The sequence below is a fragment of the Natrix helvetica genome (assembly GCF_964273705.1).
Source record: "Natrix helvetica genome assembly, chromosome: 1".
NCBI classification, from domain to species: domain Eukaryota; kingdom Metazoa; phylum Chordata; class Lepidosauria; order Squamata; family Natricidae; genus Natrix; species Natrix helvetica.
The window spans coordinates 288,399,237-288,423,541 of NC_138548.1; the positions used below are offsets into that span (position 1 = coordinate 288,399,237).

Sequence of the window (24,305 nt, forward strand, 5' to 3'; positions counted from 1 at the left end):
TCATTATAGGCTCTTATCACCTGTGTTATCCTACCCAAAGTTGGTTGAAATATTATGAGGTTGAAAATTTCTGCAAGATTTCATTGCAAAGAATTGCAAATTCTTAAGAAGATTTACAAATGTTTACGTGTTTTGTGCCATAATTATTACAATTCCAATGCTTATTTAAAATTAGAGTGTAGTAGATACTCTTGCATTCTTGGTATTAGGCTGTTGATCGTTTCCTGAAAGAATACTTTTAGTGCTCTAAACATGAGTCTATTACAAGGGATTTGAATATTGCTTAATTCCTTTTGTACTTTCATGTTAAATTCTGAATAGTTATTTCTGTAATTCTAGTACAGTATCTGTATATTATACTCAAGAGAGATAAAAATGAACATCAACAATTGCTTTTTGATCTCGCATAGTATGAACAAACAACTTTTTGCCTCCAATAATGTGCAAGTTGCTGGAGAGGGAAAATTGTATGTATATATAGTTTTAGTTTGATTGAAATAAAATGTATAGCTAGAATCACAAATATTTAGAACAAAAAAACCAAAACACAAGAGGTATATTTTAATATAGGAAGGCATGGTTTATGTACCTTGTGCAAGCTATGATATTTCATATTGTCTTAGATATGTGAAATCAGCCAGTGGTCTATAAAGTATAACTTATGATAGTACAAGTTGGGAATTCAGCCAGTTGCAGCTTATTCAATATTTATTACTTATCATAATTGGTCACCATAATATTCTAAAATTTATAATTAGCCACTGTATATTTTGATGCATCACTATATTTGTTGTGTCAATTTGTTTTTCAACAGATAACTTGTTGCAAGCAACAGAATAATAGAAAAAGGTTTTAAGTTACAAATTATAATTTGAAAAAAAAAATAGCTGTGCAATAACAGTGGAAGCATAATAAATATTAGGGATTAAGAAAATGAAGTTTCACTCCCCTGTAGTTTTACCATGAACAATATTAAATTAAGTTTCCTTTTTTGACTACAGTAAATGATAAGAACTGATCAGCTGTCAGCTAGTCAAATTCAACAGTCTAGTAATACTTTTAAACTTTTTCTGCAATCGTGGGGTGAATACATTATATTGGTCATACATGCACCCAAATGCCTTCACATTTCTGAAGGTTTTTTTTCCCATCCTAGTGAACTATTGTAGATTACTGGATTTTACTGTCAGTTGGAACAGAAAGCTAGTATCTTGCTACCTAGCTGAACAGGTTCTCTGTGCTCAGGCGTAAATTTTCCACCAGATATCTGATTTTGCTGATAAACGAGCAAGGGAGATTACCAACATATATTGTTTAAGAATAATCTAAATATATTCTGCTATATAAAAGTTTAGAAAATGCAGTGTATAAGAAAATTTGGTCTAGTACTTTGTACAAAAGGACCTTCATCTTTACATGTTCCATCCTTGATGGACAACTTGGGCTGCTTATAAATTCAAATTAAAAAAATATTCTCTTGAAGAGATTTTGTTACTATTGTTAAAAAGATATAGGAGATGACCAGGCTGAGCCTGATGGAGAGGTCAAGAACATCATCAGTTTGAAGTCCCTTTGCACCCACAAGAGATCTAAATCCAGCCCTTTTAAATTCCTTTGATTTACTGCCAATTTGTCTTGACTGCTAATAGTTCAGATTATTGTTTAGAAGTAGCCTGGAAGGGTCATTTGAATAATCCGGTTTCCTGATTTCTTGCACCTGATAAAAGCAATGACAATATAGTTCCATATGGTTTCTTTGTTATACTGTTGTGTTTAAACATTCCTAGTAAATATTTGATATAGAATGTGAAATAGAACGCATTAACCGTAGTTGATTATGCATTTTGAATTTGATGAAAAGCCTGAAATTGTTTTGATTTCTTCAAGTGCCCACTGAGTTACATAGAATGGAAATTAAATAGTAAGGGGGAGGGGAGTTAAAATGTAGCTATGAGTTTTCTGTTACATGATAAAAGATCCAGGTGTAAGTAATGATGGTTCTTTGAGGTATGTTTAAGTTAAATTAATGTTTATCTTTTTAAATCAATGCTATTAAAGCAGGTAAGATGAATGTTATGGAGTGCCTTACTGATTTTAGACAGTAAAAAAGGAGTTATTTTTAAACGAATTCTAAAAGTTGCATTAATCTATCCACCCCTTTTTATTTTTAGTACATTGTAGTATGCAATTGATAATGTATGCCTTAGTATAAATTAAACCAGAAGGATACGTCTATTAGTGAATAACAATATTCTTATGGACTTAACATATCTATTCTGGAATATGGCTTTTTGGACAATGTGCAAGCAATATTGTAATTCAAGAAATTATTAATTGATATTAAGGCAAGATAATATCAATCCTGAAATTGTTACAGTGAAAACAGCTTTTGAAATCCATTTTTCAGAAAAATACTACTGAATATATATGTGAATTGTTTATTTTTTAACCTAAATGGTAGCAAGTCTAAAGGCAAAATATTTGGGCAGCTTTATTAGATGCATTACTTGAAATCAGGAGTATATAATTATTTTTTGTCAAAGAGATGTATTTTGCCTTTAGTGATGGCACCATACTTCAAAGGCAATTTCATTTACTTGCATTTTTTGAAAAAGCTTTTGAGTGCCAAATATCAGACAGTGACTATGAATAGTTTTGAGATCCCAGTTTATGTGGTTCTTCTCCTTTACTTATATTTGAATGCATGGGAAGGTTCAACTAACATTCATTAAAGCAACCACATCTTTATCTTTTACAGATTTATATGGAGGCTGAAAAATGTGTCTGCTTTGAATAAATGTGCTTCTCATATTTTGAAGGACCTCTTAAGAATCGTTTAGAAGTATGCATAGCCTTATAATTTAATATTGCTGTGGATAAACAAACTGATATACAGTAGAAGAACTTGACTGACATTTTAAAATATTTGCTTTGAAGTCAGGAAGCATTGACCAAATCCATTGAGATTAAAACAACTCTAGGTTTTATGCAATGTACATTTTACATGTATACTTCAATTCTAAAAATGAATAGAATAACATGGGACAAATAAATAATAAATAAGATCACATCTCATTCCTGCAGTCTTGGATTGGTTTGCCTTCATCTACTTGCCTGCAAGAAGCACTGATTGAGAAACATATTGCAAATGTAGTCTCTAATGCCAGACATAGAACCTGCAACTTCCATGGGTGAAATGCTTTTTCTGTCATGTACACAGAAGATACACTGTTTTTTTTTTTGTCTGACAAAAAAAATGTTTTTGATTATTTTAAATTTTGGGGAAGAACTGGAGAAGGAACAGATGAAGACCAAAAGGATTCTGCGGTTTATCATCTCTAGATTCAAAATGGAAGCTTACTGGAATTCTCTGGAAGCAGAAAGGCCAGAAAAAGTGAAGGAGAGGGACAGATGCTTCATGTAGTTTTATTTCTGAAGAAGTTGGTAAAAAGAAAAAGTTTAGTAAGAATTCGTGTTAGGTGACTTAGTCTTGCAATTATATTTTAACCTTTTAATAAGCAGAAAAAATAGATATCCTTTTTGCCAACCAACTAACAAACATTTGTAGTAAACACACTACAGTAGTAATGGGGACTTCAATTACCCTGATAGCAATTGGAAAACTTAATTCTGCACGAGGTGAGAAATCCAATAGGTTCCTAACCAACCTAGCTGACAACTTTGTTTTCCAAAAGGTAGAGGAGGGAACTAGAGAGATAGCCACACTGGACTGAATACTTACAAACTGAGAAGAAATGATAGAGGGAGTTGAAACTACAGGAACCTTGGGTGAGAGTGACCATGTCATACTGGAATTCAACATAACGCAAACACAAGCAATAGAACATAATGATACTAAATTTTAAAAGAGCTGATTTTAATAAACTTAGAGAGAACTTGGTAAAGATTCCTTGGATGAAAATCCTAAAGGAAAAAACAACTCAAGAATCTTGGAAAACTCTGAAAAATATGATCATAAAAGCCCATACCAGTGCAATACCATTGCAAAAGAAAAACAAGAAATCCAAGGAGAAACCAGCATGGCTGCACAAAGATCTCTTTGACAAATTGAAAGATAAAAATGACAAGTACAAAAAAATAGAAAGAGGAACACATAACTAAGGCAGGATATCAGCAGATAGCCAGAATCTGCAAAGACAAATTAGGAAAGCAAAGGCTCAGAATGAACAAAGACTTACAACAAAAGTTAAAGATAATAAAAAAAGTTTCTTCCAACACATAACAAGAAAAAAAATCAAGGAAAGAGTTGGTCCACTAAAGAGAAGATGGCAAGGAAGTAACAGGCAACAGAGAGAAAGCAGAGTTGCTTAACTCATTCTTTGCATCTGTCTTCACATAAAAAGATACTATAGCCCAACCTACCAGAAACAAAAAAGGGATGCGGTGCTCAGTGGCTAAGACGCTGAGCTTGTGCATCAGAAGGTTGGCAGTTCAGTGGTTTGAATCCCTAGTGCAGCATAACAGGTGTGAGTCCCGTTACTTGTCCCAGCTTCTGCCAACCTAGCAGTTCGAAAGCATGTAAAAATGCATGTAGAAAAATAGAAACCACCTTTGGTGGGAATGTAACAGCATTCCGTGCGCCTTTAGCATTTAGTCATGCTGGCCACATGACCACGGAGACGTTTTCGGACAGCGCTGGCTCTGGCTTTGAAACTGAGATGAGCACCAAGTCGGGAATGACTAGTACCTATGTGTGAGGGGAACCTTTACCAGAAACAGAACTGTAAAAAGCAGACTGGAAACAAAAGTTAAAAGAAGCAAAAAAATAGTAAGAGAACACCTGTCTGATCTTGATGAATACAAATCACCAGGACCTCACGGATTACATCCCAGAGTTCTAAAAACTGGCAGATGTCATCTCACAACCACTGTACCACATCTTTTAAAAATCCTGAGACACCGGAAAACTACTAGAGGATTGGAAAAGAGCTAATGTGGTTCCCATCTTCAAAAAAGGGGGAAAAACAGACCCAGGAAACTACAGACCAATCAGCATAACATCAATACCTGGGAAGATACTGGAAAAGATAATAAAAAAACAGATCTGCCAACACCTAGAAACGAATAAAATAATAACTAGCAGTCAACACAGGTTTATTAAAAACAGATCATTCTTCAACATAGTGACTAAATTAGTAGACTAGTGAAATACTGTGGACATAATATACTTAGACTTCAGCAAGACATTCAACAAAGTAGGCCGCAACCTACTTCTTCATAATCTAGGAAAAAAGTGGGATAGTAGCTTCACCACCAGATGGATTTGCAACTGGCTGACAAACCATACTCAACGAGTAGTCCTTAATGGGTCTACGTCTACATGGAGGGAAGTAAGCAGTGGGGTACCACAAGGTTCCATCTTAGGCCCAGTACTCTCCAATATCTTCATAAACAACTTAGATGAGGGAATAGAAGGGGAACTCGCCAAATTTGCAGATGATACTAAGCTTGTAGGAATAGCTAACACGCTAGAAGATAGGCTCAAGATCCAGATGGATCTTGACAGACTTGAATACTGGGCCCTATCTATAAAAAAGAAATTTAATGTAGAGAAAAGTAAAGTCCTACACTTAGGTTAGAAAAACCAAAATTGCACATACAAACTGAGTGAGACCAGGCTTAATAGCAGTGACTGTGAGAGGGATCTTGGATTTTTAGTGGACAACCAGCTAAATATGAGCCAGCAGGGTGCGGTGGCAGCCAAAATATCCAACACAATCCTAAATTGCATTAACAGAGGGATACAATCAAGATCAAATGAGGTAATAATACCACTCTATAAAGCCCCTAGTAAGACCACACTTAGAGTACTGCATCCAGTTTTGGTCACCACACTATAAAAAAAAGGCAGAGGAGAGCAACCAGGATGATTAGGGGACTGGAGACTAAAACATGAAGAATGGTTACGGAACTGGGCATGGCTAGTCTAGTGAGGAGAAGAACCAGGGGGGAGATGATAGCAGTGTTCCAATATTTGAGGGCCTGCTACAGAGAGGGGGGGGGGGTCAAGCTGTTGTCCAAAGCACCTGAAGGCTTAGACAAGGAATAATGGATGGAAACTGACTAAGGAGAGATTCAACCTAGAAATAAGGAGGAACTTTCTGACAGAACAATCAGCCAATGGAACAGCTTGCCTTCGGAAGATAAGGGCGCTTCATCACTTGAGACTTTCAAGAAAAGATTGGACTGCCATTTGTCAGAAATAGTGTAGGGCCTCCTGCTTGAGAGGAGGGTTGGACTAGATGACCTATAAGGTCCCTTCCAATTCTGTTAATCTGAACTTCCAGAAAGGCAGGACAGGCTACTTAGGACCATTTTTCTCACACATTGCAGGGATAAATGAAGGAGCCAAATAAGGTGTCCTCTAGAAGATAGGGGGTCGCAACAGTAACTACTGAGTTGTTGGTTAGAGCCAGGACCCAGAGTTTGAAGAACCAAAATCTGGGAGGGGAGGTTATACTACAGAATAGTGGCTACTTAGTAAATGAAATGTATTCTCTTTGTCACTATTCTACTATCTTCACTGGATTTGTAATAATTTGCTTTTCTAATGATGAGGCACTGGCACTTGCAGGGCCCCCTATTCCCTGGAGAGCCAGCTACAAACTTCATCCACTACAGAGTATTTACTTAGTTATTGTTCAGAACCATTGATCTAGACCAAACAAGAAATAAGATAAGATAACCTTTATTGCCACTTTTTTCTGTGAATACACTGGCACACATTAGTATCCACACCCACACACAAATATACACATATTAATCACAATCCATATTGTATACATAGGAGAAAAAAAGTGTCTTGAGAGTTAACAAAAGATTGACAGTATATGGTATAAAGCTATTACAGAATCTAGTTGTTCTGCTTCAGATATCGCGAATCTGCCTCCCAGGAAGTAACAAAAAAACAAAAACAAAAAACTGGTCATGGAGAGGATGAGTAAGTCCTGACAATGCTGTATACCCTGGTCAAGTATTGCTTATATGCCATGTCCTGGATAGAAGAAAGAGAGGGTGAGGGCAGAACTTCTACTACCTCCTCCAGTCCTATGTTTAATTTATTTATTGTATACTTATAACATGTATATTTACTGTTCAACTATTTTAATATGACTGTACACCGCCCCGAGTCTCTTTTGAGAGAGGGGCGGTCTAGAAATCCAATAAAGTTAAGTTAAGAAGTTAGGGAGTACCACTTCTTGAGTTTTGTGAAACAATGACTTAGTTTTCGGCAGAAAGGCCGGATCTAAATGGAGGATGATATGGTCAGCATGAAAGATACACAAATCCTCACGAATCGAGAGAGCTGCCAGCTCCGACACCCTCCTGGCCGATGTAATAGCAATAAGAAAAACGGTTTTCAAGGTCAGGTGCCGAAGGCCAATGGACCGTATCGGCTTGAATGGAGTCTTGGTCAGGGCCGTGAGAACAAGGGGGAGGTCCCATGTTGGGAATCTGAACAGTAGGCGGATGTAAGTTAGAAGCCCCTTTAGGAAGCTTTTCACCTGAGGATGCTGCCCTAAGGACACTGAACAATGTCTAGTTAAGATGGTAGACAGGGCAGCCACTTAATGGTGAAGGGTGTTGGGAGACAAGCCCTTGTCCAACCCTTCCTGCAAAAAGTCTAGCAGCTGTGGAACGGTAGCTGAGACCGCGACGATGTCATGAGTCCGGCATCAGCTAGCGAAGGTGGCTTAGGTGGCATCATAAATTTGAGTCGTCGAGAGTTCCGGTTCCGGCGGCGGCGGCGACGGGCAGCTCTTTGCCCGCTCCGGCTCCCCGGTGGGCTTCCCCACTTCTTGGGGGGCACAGGACACCCCGCAGAGGGGTCCTGCCAGAGGGGCGGCATCGCGGAGGACTCCTGCAGCGGCGGCGGCCGGCAGGAGGTCTCTCGCGCGCCCAAGACACCGGGGAGCAAGCTCGGAGGGCGCTTCGCGTTTCTACGCCTCGCGCCTCGCTATAAGCCGACTGGAGAATGTAACATTTGAAGGAAGCAGCTGCAGTGCGGTGAGGTTGCTTCTCTCTTCATCCCTTATTCTGCATGAAGATTTACTCAGCCTTTTAAAACTTTAAAATAACTTTCGGAGCTTTTTGGAGGTGCGGCTGGAGGGAGGGTTTTCCCCCCCCCCTTGGACAAGCGGCGAGGAACAATTTTGCTCTCAGCCCCCGGGGAAGGAGGAGGGGGGAGAGCCAACGAATGAAGCCTCACTTAGGCTGAGATGATTTTCTTTTCAATTTAATCCTACATATTACAATGATTTGAGGACTTTTGGAACTTTTTAAAACTTTGTTATGCCTCTGTGCCGAAAACTGGCAGGGCAAGATGGCACACTTCCGTTGTCTTTATGAACTCTGAAACCTGACTCCACCTTTAAAATTCAGGCTTCCGGTCTTTGTCTCCGTGTCTCCCAGAGGAATCTCTTGTGGATTGGTATTTTTTAAACCTAGGGGAAATTTTCTATCTATTGCCAGACTTATTGGAGAGACTCTCTTCTGCCTGGTTCTTCTGCTCCCGGATTCACCTGGCTACCCTTCTTTTCTAACTGTTTACTTCATATTTGGACTGAACCTCTAACGTTATAAAGGATGGCATCCAAGAGACCCCCTCCTGGAAAACCTGGCTTTGCCACTTCTGCTTCAACATCCACAACATCCAGTCCAGCCACACAGTCAAAGATAACAGAACTGATGCAACATAAGACTACAGAGATGGACTTTCAACAAATGCTTCAACAAATTTTACAGGGCCAGGAGGAAATCAAGAAACAGCTAAGGGAAATGAAAGATGAAATTAAAGAAAACCAAGCCCAAATATATAATAACTCACAAAGACTGAATCTTGTGGAAGGGGGGGTGGAGGAGGTGAGGGGGGCGGGGTAGAAGCTGTGCAGAAAGGGAACAAAGATCTTGACATCCAACAGATGAAAATAGAATTTGAGAGAATGTCCTATTACCTTAGATTTCAAAATGTTATAGAAGAAGATGGGGAAAACATAAGGGACATCATGATAAACATCCTGGCTGACTACACACATAAAGAAAAACAACAGATGGGGTGGGATATAGACCTGGTTTATAGAGTGAACTCAGCTTATGCTAGAACTCACAATGTACCCAGGGAGGTTCACATTAAATTTCTTAGAAAAAGCACAAGAGATGAAATTCTGGGTGTACAAAGGGGGCAAGCATTGACATACCATGATATGGAGATAACCATTCTGAAGCAGATCCCTAAGAAGATTAGAGAAAAAAGGAAGAATTATTCGCAATTAGCGAATAAATTATACCAGAAAGGGGTGTGGTTTAGATGGTTGATGCCTGAAGGTATGCTGATATTCTGGGAGGAGACAAGAATTAGAATCAATTCACCCATAGAGGCGCAGGCCTTTATGGAAAAAAACAGAACACTCCTAGAAAAAACACGAGACACTACAGCGGACACGCAGGACACGGGAGGGGCCAGAGCTCTGCCAGTGGAGGGAGATGGGGCAATAGCAAGAAGACTCAGATCACAAAAATAAACAAGAAAATCATATTATTATAAACTGACCGAAAGTGATAATGGAATTATATCTGGATTTTATATTGTAATGTCTAATCTGATTGAATTTAGTAACAGAACTAATATGCTGATTGTAATCAATTATATACCAATGCATTATATATAAATGTATACTATGAGTATGGAGAGAGGGGCGCCTGTCACACTTTGCAACTGCCATAATTTGTATACCTGTCCATTTACCCTTTTCCCTATAAATGTTGTAAAACCAATAAAAAATTTTGTCAAAAAAAAAAATTTGAGTCGTGGAAGGTCAACACGATGCTTGTATGGTACGAATGACCTTTTCAGACAGATAGTCTTTCCTCAGGAGTTCCTCCTCAAGAGCCAGATGGCCAACTTGAGTCAGCTGGGATCCGGAAGCACTATGGCCTCCTGGCTGAGGGAGAGTAGCTCCTGAGGTATCCTCCATGGTCTGTGAATAGAGAGGCTGACAAGGTCTGTGTACCAAGATCTCCTGGGCCAGTGAGATGCAATGAGGAGAATCTCTGCTTCCTCTGCCAGAATCTTCTGGACTACCTGCGGGATGAGAGGCAGCGGCGGGAAGGCGTACAAGAGACCTCTTGGCCAGCGGCAGCGCAGGGCATCAGTCCCTTCTGCTTGCAGAGTGGCGTACCTTGAGAAGAACCTCGGGAGTTGAGAGTTGGCTGGACTGGCAAACAGATCGATCACTGGTAGGCCGAACCTGACTGTGATCTGATGGAAGTTTCCATGATTCCCACCACCAAAGGGACTGTTTTACCTTCAGGGGTATCTTGACACGCCTGGGAGAGTTGCTGGCCTTCACCCTCTGGATGGGAAGGAGAAACCATTGTAGTTCACATGCGTGCAGATGTGCCCATGGAACTATGTTTATGCAAGAAATCATAAGTCCCAGAAGTTGAGACAGTGACACGATGGACGCCAGCTGTTCACTCTCGCAGTCCGTGCACAGGTTGTGAGGTTGCGTCTGTGGTCCAGAGACAGGAACACTCGGCAACATTTTTAGTCGCACCGAGATGCAATATGCGGGTGGACAGCGTTAGCTGACTCCTTTCCCGGTTCACCGAGAACCTGTGATGTTGTAGAGTGGAGATGGTGTGTTGGACATCTCTGACGGCTTGGTCAGAGGATGCTAATTGAATCAAAATGTCGTCCAGGTAGCAGAGTAGCCGTATTGGATGGGAGCGCAGGTGGGCCACTACCACCGCCAATATCTTTGTGAAAGTCATTGGTGGGACAACAGGCTGAACGGGAGAGCCCTGTATTGGTAGTGCCTGCCATCGTAGTGGAACCTGAGGAACTTCCTGTGAGACCTGTGGATGGGGATGTGCAGGTATGCTTCCTTCAGGTCTATAGAGGTCAACCTGCCCCCTCGTCTGATGCAACCCAGGATGGTCTGTAGGGATTGCATCTTGAAATGCTTGTAAGCCAGATATCAATTTAGGGATTTGAGGATTGGAAGATGGCCCTCCACCCACCCGAAGCTTTTGGGGACAAGGAATAGAATGGAGTGGAACCCCCTCTTTTCTTGCTCTACGGGAACTGGCTCTATGGCATTTATCTGTAGGAGATGTTGAATCTCCGCCTGCATGCGTTCCCTCTTGGGAAGGGATGTGGGGACGGGATACCGGACAAAGGTCCTCGGGGGAAGGGATAGGAACTCTAGAGTCAGGCTGTTCTTGACTGTGTTGAGGACCCACGCGTCCTTGGAGATCAACTCCCAATGGGCGGCGTTTAGTTGGAGATGACCGCCTATGGGAGGATCCCATTGGTGGTCACTTGGACCTGCGGTAGGAGTGGTTGTTGGAACCGCTGCAAAAGGGGCGCCGAAAGGGCTGTTGTTGCTGTTGGCACTTGTCCCTGAAATTTGTTCTATCTTGTCCACAGTCGTTAGGAGTAGGATCTCTGATAAGAGGTTCCCGCACCTGAGGAATCAGTCCCTCAAAAGGGCTACCTCCAAAAGAATGAACCCCCCTTCTTATTTGACTTAGTGGTGGCAGGAAGTACTTTTCTCTTATCCTTGGTTTCAATTAAGAATTTTTCTAAGGGTTCCCCAAACAATTGGCCGCCCTTAAAGGGGGCGGAGGCCAACTTCCATTTTGACTTAATGTCTGCCTGCCAGTGACGGAGCCACAGCAGACGGTGTGAAGTCACGTTAGAGGCGAATGCCTGGGAGGCAAACTTGGCTGCATTGAGTGAAGCGTCAGCTGAGTATTCTATAGCAGCAATGATTTTATTAAGATCATGCCTCCACCTGGAGCCTGCTGAGGGGGGATTAGAGCTCAATTGCTTCAGCCACAGTAGCGAAGCTCTAGTGAAAAATGAAGCTGAGGAGGAAGCCCTGATAGACCAAGCGGCCGCCTGGTGGATCTTGTGGCAGGCTTTCTCTGCCTTTTTGTCCTTGGCTTTGAGACCCTCAAGGAGGTCAGCCAGAAGGACAGAATTAGAAGTAAGGGGTATGATTGGGGTATCCACCTGTGGAAGTTGCAACAAATTGTCTAGTTTGCTTTCCACAGAGTAAAGATTGTTATCTACCCCTCTGGTATTAGTCCGGGAACATGGCTGCGCCCACTGGCGCTGAATCACATTGACAAACATGTCCGGCGCTGGAACTAGTTCTTGTGTTGGAGTGTTCTAATCAAAAAGCCCCTCCTTCGGATCCTGAGATCCAGAGGGGGTAGGGGTCCCTTGGGTAGTAATACCCAATTGGGTGGAAGCTTTAGCCTTATGCAATATCAACTTAAATATAGACGGCCGGAATAAGCCAGTGAAGGCAGGTTTATCAGGAGGAGGATTCTCATCCTCTGAAACTTCTTGCTCCTCTGCATTGTCCTCCTCTAGGATGGATTCCTCTGTGGCAATAGAGGTGCCTGGAGAAGGCGGACCCTATACCTGATCCCGTTGGACAGGTTTCTGGTCAGTCTTGGCAGAAGTACCTCTGGAGGCCTGGAGCTTCTTTCGAATACCAGCCTCGATGCCTCTCTCAATGGCCTTTTGCATCTCAGAGAACAGGTTGGGATCCTGATCTTCAAGGGGCCTTGATGTCCCTGACCCTTCCCTACCAGCCTGTCGAGAGGAAACCAGATCCTCCTCAACAATTGAGCAGGCAAATGGAGATATTTCTTCCTGGATGGAAGAAGACTCTGGGTACCCCAGGGAAGCTGCAGGTGAAGAAGCCTGAAATCCCTCTTCCACTACTGAGGGGGAATTATCCCCCCTTGGAGAGTCCTGGGGAAAAAAAATCTGAGGCTGGGGTAAGGGACTAGGATACCTAGGTGGCTGTCCAGATGAAAGGGACAGTCTTTGGGCCCTTTCAAAGGTCTTTTCTAAAGCCCTATGACTCAGCCTTGGATAAGGCCTTGCCACCTTTGCGGTTAGGGCTCCCCTTCCCTTTGGTGCCCTTGTTGCCCTTCTTCACCTCAGGTGGGTCTGGCCTACTGCGTTTCCATGAGGGTTCTAGATAGTCCTCTGGTGCCCTCTTGCCTCTGTCAGCCATGATGTCTTCAGCTGGAGTCTTCAACGCTGCAAACAGTAGGCCTGACACCAGCACGAGTATCAGATGTGTCCTCCGGACAGGAGTATGACCCGAGGGCCAAAGCTCTCCTAAGCCGCCCGATTTAGGTCTTGGAGGAGGAAGCCTTGCCGGAGTACTGAACGAAGGCTAAGAACTCCCCCGCGGCGATCTGCTGGCTAGGAGGGAAAATCACGGCAAGCTGTAATGGCCGGAATTTAAAAACGCACCAAAACGGCTTCAAGAATGGCTGCTGCGCTTCTTCGGGCGATAAGGGTGCTGTCAGACTCAATCCGAAGCCTCCGATGTAGTCTCCGGGCAAAGAAGAGTCAAAATGACAGCTGGGGGGGGAAGCCTCCTGCCGCCCTCACGCCCGCCAGTAGCTGCTGGACAAGCACCTAACGAACCTAGGCTCCGTCAGTTATGAAGAGCCGAGAAGCCTTGAAGTCTTCCCAGCAGTACAACAGCAACGGCGATTTAAAAGGACATTTTCCTCCTGACTACAACAAATACAAAAATAAGAAAATCTCTAACTAACTAGGGAGAGTCCCAGTCTATTCACCCAAAAACTGAGGAACTCCCCAAAAACGCATCCGAACTGGACTGGACTGAGTTTTTGAACTTGTCCTCAATGAGGAAAGGAGGCGTGGCTAAGAAAATCAGTCCTTGGGTGAATAGATTGAATTTAACCCATGCTTGGACTCTCCAAGCAGCGCACAGGAGAACGAGCCCGTTTTCATGAAAAACGGGCTGTTTTGGGGAGTTCTGCAGAGTGCAATTTTTTTTTAAAAAAAAATTGCCTCTTCAAAATCTTGGTGTGTCTTATACTCCGGTGTGTCCTATACTCCAAAAAATATGGTAATAACTGGTTTACATATACTTTTAGTCCTCTTGGGAAAAGTATCTTGTTTATATAAAGATGGACTGATCAATCAATTATAATAGAAATTATATAGTTTTAAAAACCATGTGCTTTCTAGATCTTTTTTTCCCCACTCCTCCTAACATGCATGAAAATTAACCTGAACTTGTAGGTTTCAGTAACTATGATGTTTTGCGTTTTGTTCAATTAGAATTTTTGAAAGTGTATTAAACACTGAAAGAAAATATTGGTCAAAAATTGCAAGTTTATAATAGCTGCAGTGTTCTGTTTTTCTTCAGCTGGTCCTATTAAGCAGTATTTTGAAAGTTCATAATAAATGGATTCTGGTTAATACACCCTAAACTTAAAATCATTTTTGTCATTTTGTAGAGCAATTTGTCTGCTGCTTTTTAAACTAGCTCAATGTAGTGATTAACTTGGATTGGGTCAATGTTCAAATTCTTATTGCACTTATTGCAACTCACCTAGAGACTTTGGACCAATGGTGCTCTCTCAACCCAATATAACTTACAAGATTCACAAAGTGTGGTATAATAATTTATCATAGTTCATTAGTAAAATAAAAACAATGAAAATAGTTAATTTTCATTGAGTTAGTTTCCAATCTAAGCTTCAATTTGCATACTCCCTGAAAAACTCTTAAGAAAGTAAACAGTAATGGGATTTGAATTTCCTTTTAGTTTAGGAAAAAAATTATTCTAGTTTGGGTTAGGAGAAAAATATATCATGGGGGATTTTTTTTTTTTGCTTCTTTTAAAAGGGAGTATTTTTATCTTGATAGAAATTAAATTGCCAATGGAAAACAGCCTAACTAGGACACAACCTTGTTGCCAACACAGAGCCAAATGATTGGAAAACTTTAGAAAACGAGTAGCTGTGGAACTACTTAATAAAGAAGCCTAAATTATCCCTAGTCAAAATAAAATAACCAGATACACTGCATTTTGATAGAGAGATTTTGATATTTTCCCTCCAATAATTTTACTTGAAAACAGTGGAAAAAATTCACCATTTGTAGAATGACTGCAACTGTATATGCATATTGGTTTAGGCAGAGTTCCCCAACATTTCTGGCTTTGTGGTGGGCGGAGGGATGGCTCATACAAGTGGCCAGCAAGTGTACATGTGCACATTCAATTGTGTGAGCGGCGTGCAAGTGTGCCTGCCTATCACACAAATGAAGTGCACACGTGCGCTCAGACAAGTGAGGATGTGCATGCTTAGTTGTTGGAAACACCTCACGGCCCACTAGTTGGCTGCAGTCCCTAGGTTGGGGACCCCTGATTTAATGCATTCTTTAGCTTTTAGTTTTTACAGTACAACTTCATGGAGTTGATCAGCTACTTGCTATTCTGACACAGAAATGGTGACATATAATATATTTATAAGAGTTAACAGATGGAAAAAAGGATCAAGAAAAAGAATTTACATTCTAACTTTGTTTTTATTCTAATTTCTGTATTTGCATCTATTGATCAAATTGATACAATGTAATATTTGCTCTTATTTTTTTTCAACTTCTCAATTTGAACTGTTCTGAAACAAATATGATAGCCTGGTTGCCATACTACTAAAACAAGTTTAAATACACTAATTATTATTCAAGGAATTGCATGGCCTTGATTTTCTGAATTTCAGGAATCTGTAGAATCTTAGTATAGTAGTTAGTAATTACTACAATAAATAGTAATTGATTTCTGTCACCTAGAATCCTAGAAAAATTTCTTATGTAATATAATCTTCATTGGCTTGCGTATATTTTTTCTGAGGTTTGCTTTTAAGATATTTGGATTCTGATTCTGCATGCTTGACCTGAAGTTTGTAGGCAGTATTGTTGAATCTAAATATTTTCCTTGGCATGGAATAACAAGAGTTTTGGTTTAGTTAAGGATAGAAACATTTCTCTTTATTTTAATTTTCCCTTTTAAAAGTACAGGTAGTCCTCGAATTAAGACCACAATTGAGCCCAAAGTTATGTTGCTAAGTGAAACATTTGTTAAGTGAGTTTGCCCCATTTTGCGACCTTTCTTGCCACAGTTATGAAATGAACCATTGCATTTGTTAAGTTAATAATATGTTAAGTGAATCTGAATTCCCCGTTGACTTTCCTTGTCAGAAGGTCACAAAAGTGGATCACATGACCGTCATAATTGTGAACCAGTTGCGAAGCATCTGAGTTTTGATCCCATGACTGAGGATGCTGCAATGGTTCTAAGTTTAAAAACACAAGTCACTTTTTCAATGCCGTTGTAACTTTGAATGGTCACTAAATGAACTGTTGTAAGTAGATGATTACTTGTATAAAATATGTAACAAATTGATCTTCTAAACACCCCAAGATAAAATAATAAATGTATTGCTACAGAGATGAAACAATGGTTTACTTAACTTTGAATTAGGTATTTGAATACAGTGTTCACTTGCAGGTGTTTCATTATCCATCCATTATCCAACTAGGTAACGGCATGATCTCACACTGATATTATGTAGTTGGGGAACATAATGTCTGCCAGCAAGCAGCCAAGCTACCCCACAGTTCAGCCCTGAGCTATATATGTTCTCTTCTATTGAAAAATAAAATCCTCACCTTATTTGGTCTGTTTGAAATTCCCAGAAACCCTGGACATTTCTAATTGATTGAAATTGAAGCCCAAAACACGGAGAACACTAGGTAAACATGGGTATCAAATTATTATGTACAGATAGTCCTCAACTTACAGTGCGACCATGGGATGCTGCAAACATCTGTAAATTTGGGCCACTTGCTCAGTGCCCAAAATATGATCATGTGACTGAGGAGGTGGCTACCAGAACTGCAAATTAAGGTCACAGGTACCTTTTGTAGGATCCATTAGGACTTTGAATGGTTGCTAAGTGACATTCAAAAGTTGAGGACTGCCTGCTTTAACTTTCATGGCTGTCCAATTCAGATTGATTCTGGACAATGTGCAATTTCTAAATTAGTTATTAAAATGCATATCAAAATCGTAGGATGAATGGGTTCTGAACAGAATTTTTATAAATGAAATTTTGTACTCACTTCTACTCTCATGCATGTGCGCGCGCACGCACACACAAACACGTTGCTCTCAGAATGGCCTCATGCAGAACACATTGCTCTGATTTCCATTGTGGTTTGTCACTCAATTGAAGCATTGCGCTTTCTGCACAGTTGTGCACCTTAGTAGTAGAGATGCAAGATGTCTAGTGAAAGGAAGATTTCTCCGATAGAGAATGGTGGTTGTCATGGAAGAAAGAGCAGAGATGAAGCATTATTGGCATTGTGATATAGTTGACTCTGCTTTAGTAATGATCATTCCTGGCTTTCCTTGGATGCCAGTCTGTGCAGAGTTCATGTATTTGAATAGGTAACAATTATCTGTTAATAAGTTTTTCATTAGGGGCCAAGCTGCATATGTGCATGAAAGAAGAGCCAGAATTGTAGAAGAGATTTTGTTCTCTCTTGTCTTAAAACAGTAGTGCTTTTAGGCAATAGTCATTTCTTTTGAATATTTTAGAGCTTATTCTATCAACATATAGTATTGATTCAGTTATTCCTGTATTGCAGCATTGTTCGAAATGCTGTACTTGTATAGCAATTAATGAGAAGGTTCTCTCCCCCCCCCACTCTTATTAGTAGTCTGTGAGGGGAAAATACTAATGTGCATGCTTTGCATGCAAAATGCTTCAGCCCGTCATTGTTTCAGGTAGCACAGGAATTGCAAACACAATGTGCCTAAAACCTATAGAAGTGCTGACAATTATTTAGCAGACTACTAAACCAGATGGAACAATTGTCTGATTTTATAGAAGTTAAGTTTTTGTGGCTTTATGTGATTCCTAAATTGAGACTTACATATAAAGAAAGTTTTGACAAATATTTTTAGGTTCTTTTGGAGTTGGCAAGGTGGTGCAACAATTACAGTGTTCCGGATTCAAAATATTAGGGCTGTGTATTTCTCTGCATAGTACCAGGGAAAGATATTTCTTTAAGAAGCTACAGACAGGTACAAGGTTTATATTTCTGCATGCTTTGAAGCAAATATTTGGAAATGAACTACATAGCTCAACTTCCATCTTTGCTTAAAGTTCTGGGCAGATGCTTCCATAAGGTTAAAAATTTAGAAGGTGGTTGCTTTCTGTTCATGGAGGTGCCTTGTGACAGCTGAAAAAAATATGTAGATTTTCTCAAGAGCTCTAATCCAAGGTTATGATAGACAAACACAGGTGGAAGGATTAACATGGCATTCAGCTGGGAACTCTTTTCTGAAACCAACCCACTCCCGAGTGTACTTTTCCTCCTCCCCCTTTCTTCTGTTAATAATTCTTTTACTTTTGACCGTATGCTTGAGTTTAGATTAGAAACCTGGACACTTAAAAGCTAGGTGTTCATCTGATCTGCCAACTGATTAATTTACAAATAACTTTTTAAAAAGGCAGTCAACTTTTGGATTTTCCCGAGAATCCTTTTCTTCAGTTTCACATACTGCAATTGAGGAGGTACAGTTAAGCTTTATTTTCTTTTTTTTCTCTTCTCTTGTCTTTGGAGTGGTTGGAAAGACAGAGTGACCTAGCCGTTTGTGTTTCTTGTAAAACGGGGACTGGGATGCCATTAGAATTAGAATTAGAATGAGAAGTATAATCTTTTGAACAAATGACCTTGAACATGTAAATCATTACCTTGCTCTTTTCCCTATCCAGCATAAAAAGAATTTATGTGTGTACAACATTGGATGCATATTGTACTATTTATGCTAATAGAAAATTTATAGAGAGAATTAACTATTCTTAGTCTTTTTTTTAAAAGTGACATGTTAGCATGGGATTTATATAGGAATAAGAAGGCTAACAGCAGATATTTTTCTGTTGGTTGATAAATCCTTTATTGGGGGATCATATTTTAACTGCCTGCTAAAGTTTTAAAATGGAGGTAATACCATACTACTTAAAAAAAAAGAATTATCATTTTGCAGAAACCTGACTGTAGAGTTGCTGATATTGCAGGATAAGGAACTTTCAACTTCTTTCATAAAATGCCCTCTTGCAGTTTAGAGCTCTATAGATATTCTGTATATATATTCTTCTATACTAGAATTCCGTAAGCTTTGATCCTCAAAACATACTGGAATCACAACTCCAGCATTCTATAGGACTCCCATTAAGATGGTTTTTCCAACACATGCTGCAGGTCAGCAGTGGGATTTTGAGACTGGAACAAAATAGGAATATTAATTATAATTAGCCCTATGCCTTGTTTCCAAATTTGTGGTTGCATTTGATATCTCATGAAGCATCTTGTTTTATATTTTTATGTAATTAATATGTATTATAAATATACACTATATCTTGAGGATTTTTTTTTTTTAGATGAGTAACTTTTCATGGGAAAAAGCAAATGAAACTTTACTCTTACAGAAACATGTACTCTACGAGTTAAAAGATAAATTGTAATTAAAAAGATAAAAGCTAATGCAAACTAAAAAAATAGGTGCAGAAAAGAAAAAAAGAATATATTATAATATATTATGTATGTATGTATATGTGTACACAAACACACACACACAGAGTTTCCCCCAAAATAACACCCTGTCTTATATTTTTTTTGCCACCAAAAAAGACACCAGGTCTTTTTTTGGGGGAGTGGGGGGAGCTGCAACTCTCTGAAGGTAAGTAGTAGGGCAGCTCCACCACCCCCATCCCTACCCTAGCTTAATTTTCATTCACCCTGGAGTGGACGGGTCTTAATTAGGGGATTATATGGGGGGGGGTATGACTTATATTGGGCACATGTGTAAAAATCAAGCTAGGACTTACTTTCTGAGTAGGTCTTATTTTGGTGTCTGTGTGTAATTAAATCACTTAAAACACAACAATCTGTTCTTCCCATACCTCATCTTGTATCTATAAACAAATCCTTAAAACTTTTATCATTCAATCCAGATCAGTAAATGTCCATTACTGATTACCAGAGATAGTAAATGTGTTTTAACATTGATCAAATAAACCAACTGTAGTTTTTCTTTTTACTTTTAGCAATCTTGATTTCATTTCATTTTATCTTTTATTTCTTCTCACAAATTCCTAAAGCTTTAAAAAGTCTCTTATAAATGCAATAATGGAAAGTTATCCAGGTCACTCTTGCTAAGAAATGTAATATGGGGCAAAACTCATTTAATAACAGTCTCGCTTAGCAGCAGAAATTTTGGGCTCAATTTTAGTTTAAGTTGAAGACTGCTTGTATTATTATGTTGATTGACCTCTTCCAACCTCTGGGCCACTGTATTGTTTTCTGATCTATTGTCATAACTTGGTTAGAAGTTTTACTGTTTTTTTTTCTGCTACTTGCTATACAGAAGGGGCGCTGGTCTTACCTCATACGTTCCTTATCATTGAGTGGAGAGAGAATCCAGGATGGGTTGACGTCGTCTGCTAGCTGATTAGACTGAGAAAGTCAGAGCTGTGAGGACACGCCTCTGTTGCTAACGGTCCCCAGATTTTGGTGAAGACGAAGTGACAGACTCGACGTGTCTTGTTCTAAGGTTCTTGCCTTTGGACCCAGGACCAGTTGGGCTTCAGAGTGGGGCTGGATTCTCTCTCAACTCAATGAGAAGGAGCATATCGGGTAAGACCAACACTCCTCCTCCATTGTGGTTGAGAGAGAATCCAGGATGGGACATACCAAAGCTGGCTTCTTCTATGGGTGGACTGTAGTCTATATTTATCGAGAACCCTATATTTATTGAGAACACATGCTGAAGTATTTGGATAGTGACCTGCAGATCCTCCCTTGCCTGTGACCAGAGGAGGACTGGATCAGTATATCATTCAGGTAACACTGGACATGTACAGGAAGAGCCCAGAAATGAGCTGCCAATGCAGCCAGTAGCTTCGTGGATGCCCTTGGCACTGACAATAGGCCAAATGGCAGGGCCTTGTAATGAAAGTGGCGGCTTGCATACAGGAATTGGAGGTATGGCAGTGGAGCGGCAAGATGGGCACATGCAGATACACCGCTGTCAAATCTATTGACAGGAAGTTGCCCTCCTGAATGTCCCCCAGGATAGATTGGAGTGATTGCATCTTGAATTGCTGGTATACAAGGTGGTGATTCAGCCTTTTCAAGTCCAGAATGGCTCCCCCCTCCCCCCAAGGTCTTGGGGATCAGAAAAAGGATCAAATAGAATCTATGCCACTGTTGGTACTCTGGGACCTACTAGGTTGCCTGAATTTCCAGCAGGTGCTGTATTGCTGTTTCTATGAGGACCTTCTTTGAAACATCTTTTGTAACTGGGCAACGAGTAAAGAACCTTGGGGGTGTGGAGAGGAATTTGAGGGAGAGGCCCGACCTCACCGTCTCCGGGATCCCGGCATCCAATATAATCTCCTCCCATCGGTCTGCAAAGAGGGTCAGGCGACCCCCGATTGGACGGCAGGACTTGCAGTCACTTGGGGCGAAGAAAGGACTGACCTCTGCCACGAAAGGGCTACTTTGTCTAAAATTATCTGCTCCTGCCCGACCTATCTTGTTGTCTCTGTCTTGGGATGTAGTTCCCCTGGGTATGTGGAAATCCCACACTTGTTTCCGTAGTCTAAAAGGAGGGCCGGCAAAAGTACGGTGAGGGGCGAAAATCGCCTCGTCTAGAAAAAGATGGCACAACCTTTCTTTTATCTCTGGATTCCAGCAGGGTTGGGTCCAGAAAATCTCTAAATAGCTTCTTGCCTCTGAAAGGGGATGAGGCAAGCCACTACTTGTGATGGCATAACCAGAGCAAGTGGTGGGCCGCTACCGAAGAAGCATTGGCTTGGATGTAAATCTGGCTGTGTTGAGTGTGGCGTCTGCAAAAAACTGCCACTGCTACAAGTTTATTAATGTCCTGGTGTGTTCTCATGTCTGCTGCCGGGATCCTCTCTTGCATCTGGTGAAGCTAGAGCAAGGAGGCCTTGTTGAAGAATGAGGCAGTTGTGGATGTTCTATCCTCTGCCTTCAAGTTCTTCTAGGGGTCACCAGGTATGGTGGAAGAAGATTGCAGGACTGCCACTGGAATCCACAGCTGGCAGCTGGAGCCCCCAGGTGAGCTCTGGGCCCACATTATAAAATATTGGGGACTGCCCCAGGAGAGGCCACTGCCTCTGGACCACGTCAATAAATAGTTTTGGCGAGGGGATGACCGCCACCGTCATGGTTAGTTCAGAGAAGAGTGGGTTGGTTGGATCAGCTAGGCCTTCCGGTGGTTCTGGATTTTGCTTTAAAGAGGAGAGACTTAAACAGGGCATGTTGGAAAATCCCGTAAAGGCTGACTAGTTGGGCAACAGCTTGTCATGTCAGAAAGGTCCAATTCCCTTTGCTCTTCCTCCTCAGAGAGTGGAGACTGGCTGTTGGGAGGTAACATGGGAATAGGATTCAGGGAAGAGTGGAAAGTCCCCTTGGAACTGGGCAGCCTGGCGTTGGCCGGGGTCCATAGATAAACCAGAGACCACTGAGGATGCACCTGCAACTATGCCCTGCCTGATGCTTTCTGCAATGATTGATTACATGTTGGCAGGGACTACTGATTCTGTCCCTGTCCCTGGGCGAAGGCCGCTGCTGTTGGGGTAAAGGTAGCTTCAGGCATAGCTCTGGCCCTCTCACAGGGCTGCTCCCAAATCCCTACAGTTGTAGGCAGGTCTGACAGTAAGCCCCTAAGACCTGCATTGCTGACAGGCAATAGAGGGCTCTGTGGAGAAAGCTGCTGTCTAGCTCCCCCTAGAGAGAGGTCTAGCGAGTACAGCCTATTAGAATGGTTTGGCTCACCTCACAATTCTGACAGTTGATTATTTCTCCTGTCAGCCTCTCTGCCCTGTGGCACATAGTCTTTCAAGGGTCTTTTCCCTTCTATGCTCATCCTTCTTGGCTGCCTTGGAGCTCTTACGAGCCGCTACAGCTTTTTCTCCAGTCTTTGAGGTGCGCTTGGCCACCACTTCGGCTGAAGTAGTCGCAACGGGGGCTGCAGAAGCGACTGACAATACTGTTGCCTCCCAGGACATAGTTCCCGCGCTGCCACCAGCAGCTGCCTCATCCGCCATTTTGTGTGCTGTGACAAGCAGACTTGCTCTCAGAAGAGCTCTGCTGCCAGCGCGGCCTTTAAAGACTGTACCCTAAGGATTGCAAGGATTCGATCACTCCCCTAAGCTCCCCAGGACATGGTGGGAGCGGGGTCTCAAGGGCTTGTATTGTTCTGGTCTCCAGGAGCCTGTGAGCCCATTTGTGCCTTTTTTGGAAGGCTCAGGCTCACCAACATTGCCTGTGAAAGATCCTTAATGCTGCACTTTTTTGGGGGAGTGCAATCGGAGTGCAAACGCTCCTGACAAGTCTCCAAGCTCAGGGGTTAGTGGCGCGGAGCCAGGCTTGTTCACACTACCCCACAATCAGTTTTGCCCCTTCTAGGCAGCTGCCAATTAAGGAGTGCGAAGCTCCTATGTTCATACGAAGCACCGTTGGTCCGGATGTCAAATTAGTGTTAAAGCTCTTATCACAGTTTAAAGTTCCAGGGGTTAGCGGCATAGAGCCAGGCTCATTCATGCTACTCCTTGACTGCAACGTTGGTTAGTTCACCGAAGATGGATTTCAGTGGAGTGAGCCGAAGCTCTTGTGTGAAGCAATCCCAGCGAACTTTACGGTGAGACCTCACAGAAATAAATCCAGAAATATCCTATTCGATCTAAAGGAATCCAGGAATGCTCTGTCAAAGAACGAAGGAATTTTTGACATGTCTGTCCTAACTGAGGGACTGAATCAAAAGCTGGGAACCGTTAGCAACCGAGGGGTGTCCTCACAGCTCTGACAGACTCTGTCCAATCGGCTAGCAGATGAAGTCAACGCATCCTTGATTCTCTCTTCACCACAATGGAGAATATATATTCTGTAACTATTCCACTAATTTCTGTAGTCTTCCAATTCGATAATAAAGGGAGTTGTTGCTCTGTCTTCTGGTACTAGAAGTTCCTCTAAGTAGTATCCTGGATTTTGACATTTCTACAGTAAATAATTTTGGTATGCCCCTTAATCTTTGTTTGAACTTCTTTGAATCTGTTGTATTGGTGTTGATGTCCTTTAGCATATCAGTTTGAGGCGGGAAGCTCCTTCCGAGTTCAGAGATCTTTTACAAGAGTTTTCTTTTTTCTATATCTATTTCCATCTTTGGTGTTCTAACAGTGAACTCTGAAATTTGTTAAGTTTCTTCCTGAGTTCCTTGTCTTTCTTGGCTTCGTCTTCTGTTCTCTTGGCAATTTCTGTAGTTTATTCTGACATCCAGTTTACTTTTATCCGTTTTGCGTTCTTAGGCAGTTCCTTTTAACATTTATCCTTA

General features: G+C 41.3%; 1 protein-coding gene across 5 annotated transcripts in view; it reads left to right on the plus strand.

Moving 5' to 3' along the window:
- The window catches only part of LARP1 (La ribonucleoprotein 1, translational regulator), a 108,310-nt gene that overhangs the window by 24,090 nt on the left and 59,915 nt on the right, over positions 1–24,305 (plus strand). The window contains exon 1 of one of the 5 annotated variants that reach the window (XM_081935019.1): positions 18,332–18,459. The exons of the other annotated variants lie outside the window; for them this stretch is intronic. The gene's annotated coding sequence lies outside the window, so the exon portion shown is untranslated. Of the gene's footprint in view, positions 1–18,331; positions 18,460–24,305 lie in introns of those variants that run through there. 5 annotated transcript variants of the gene reach the window in all.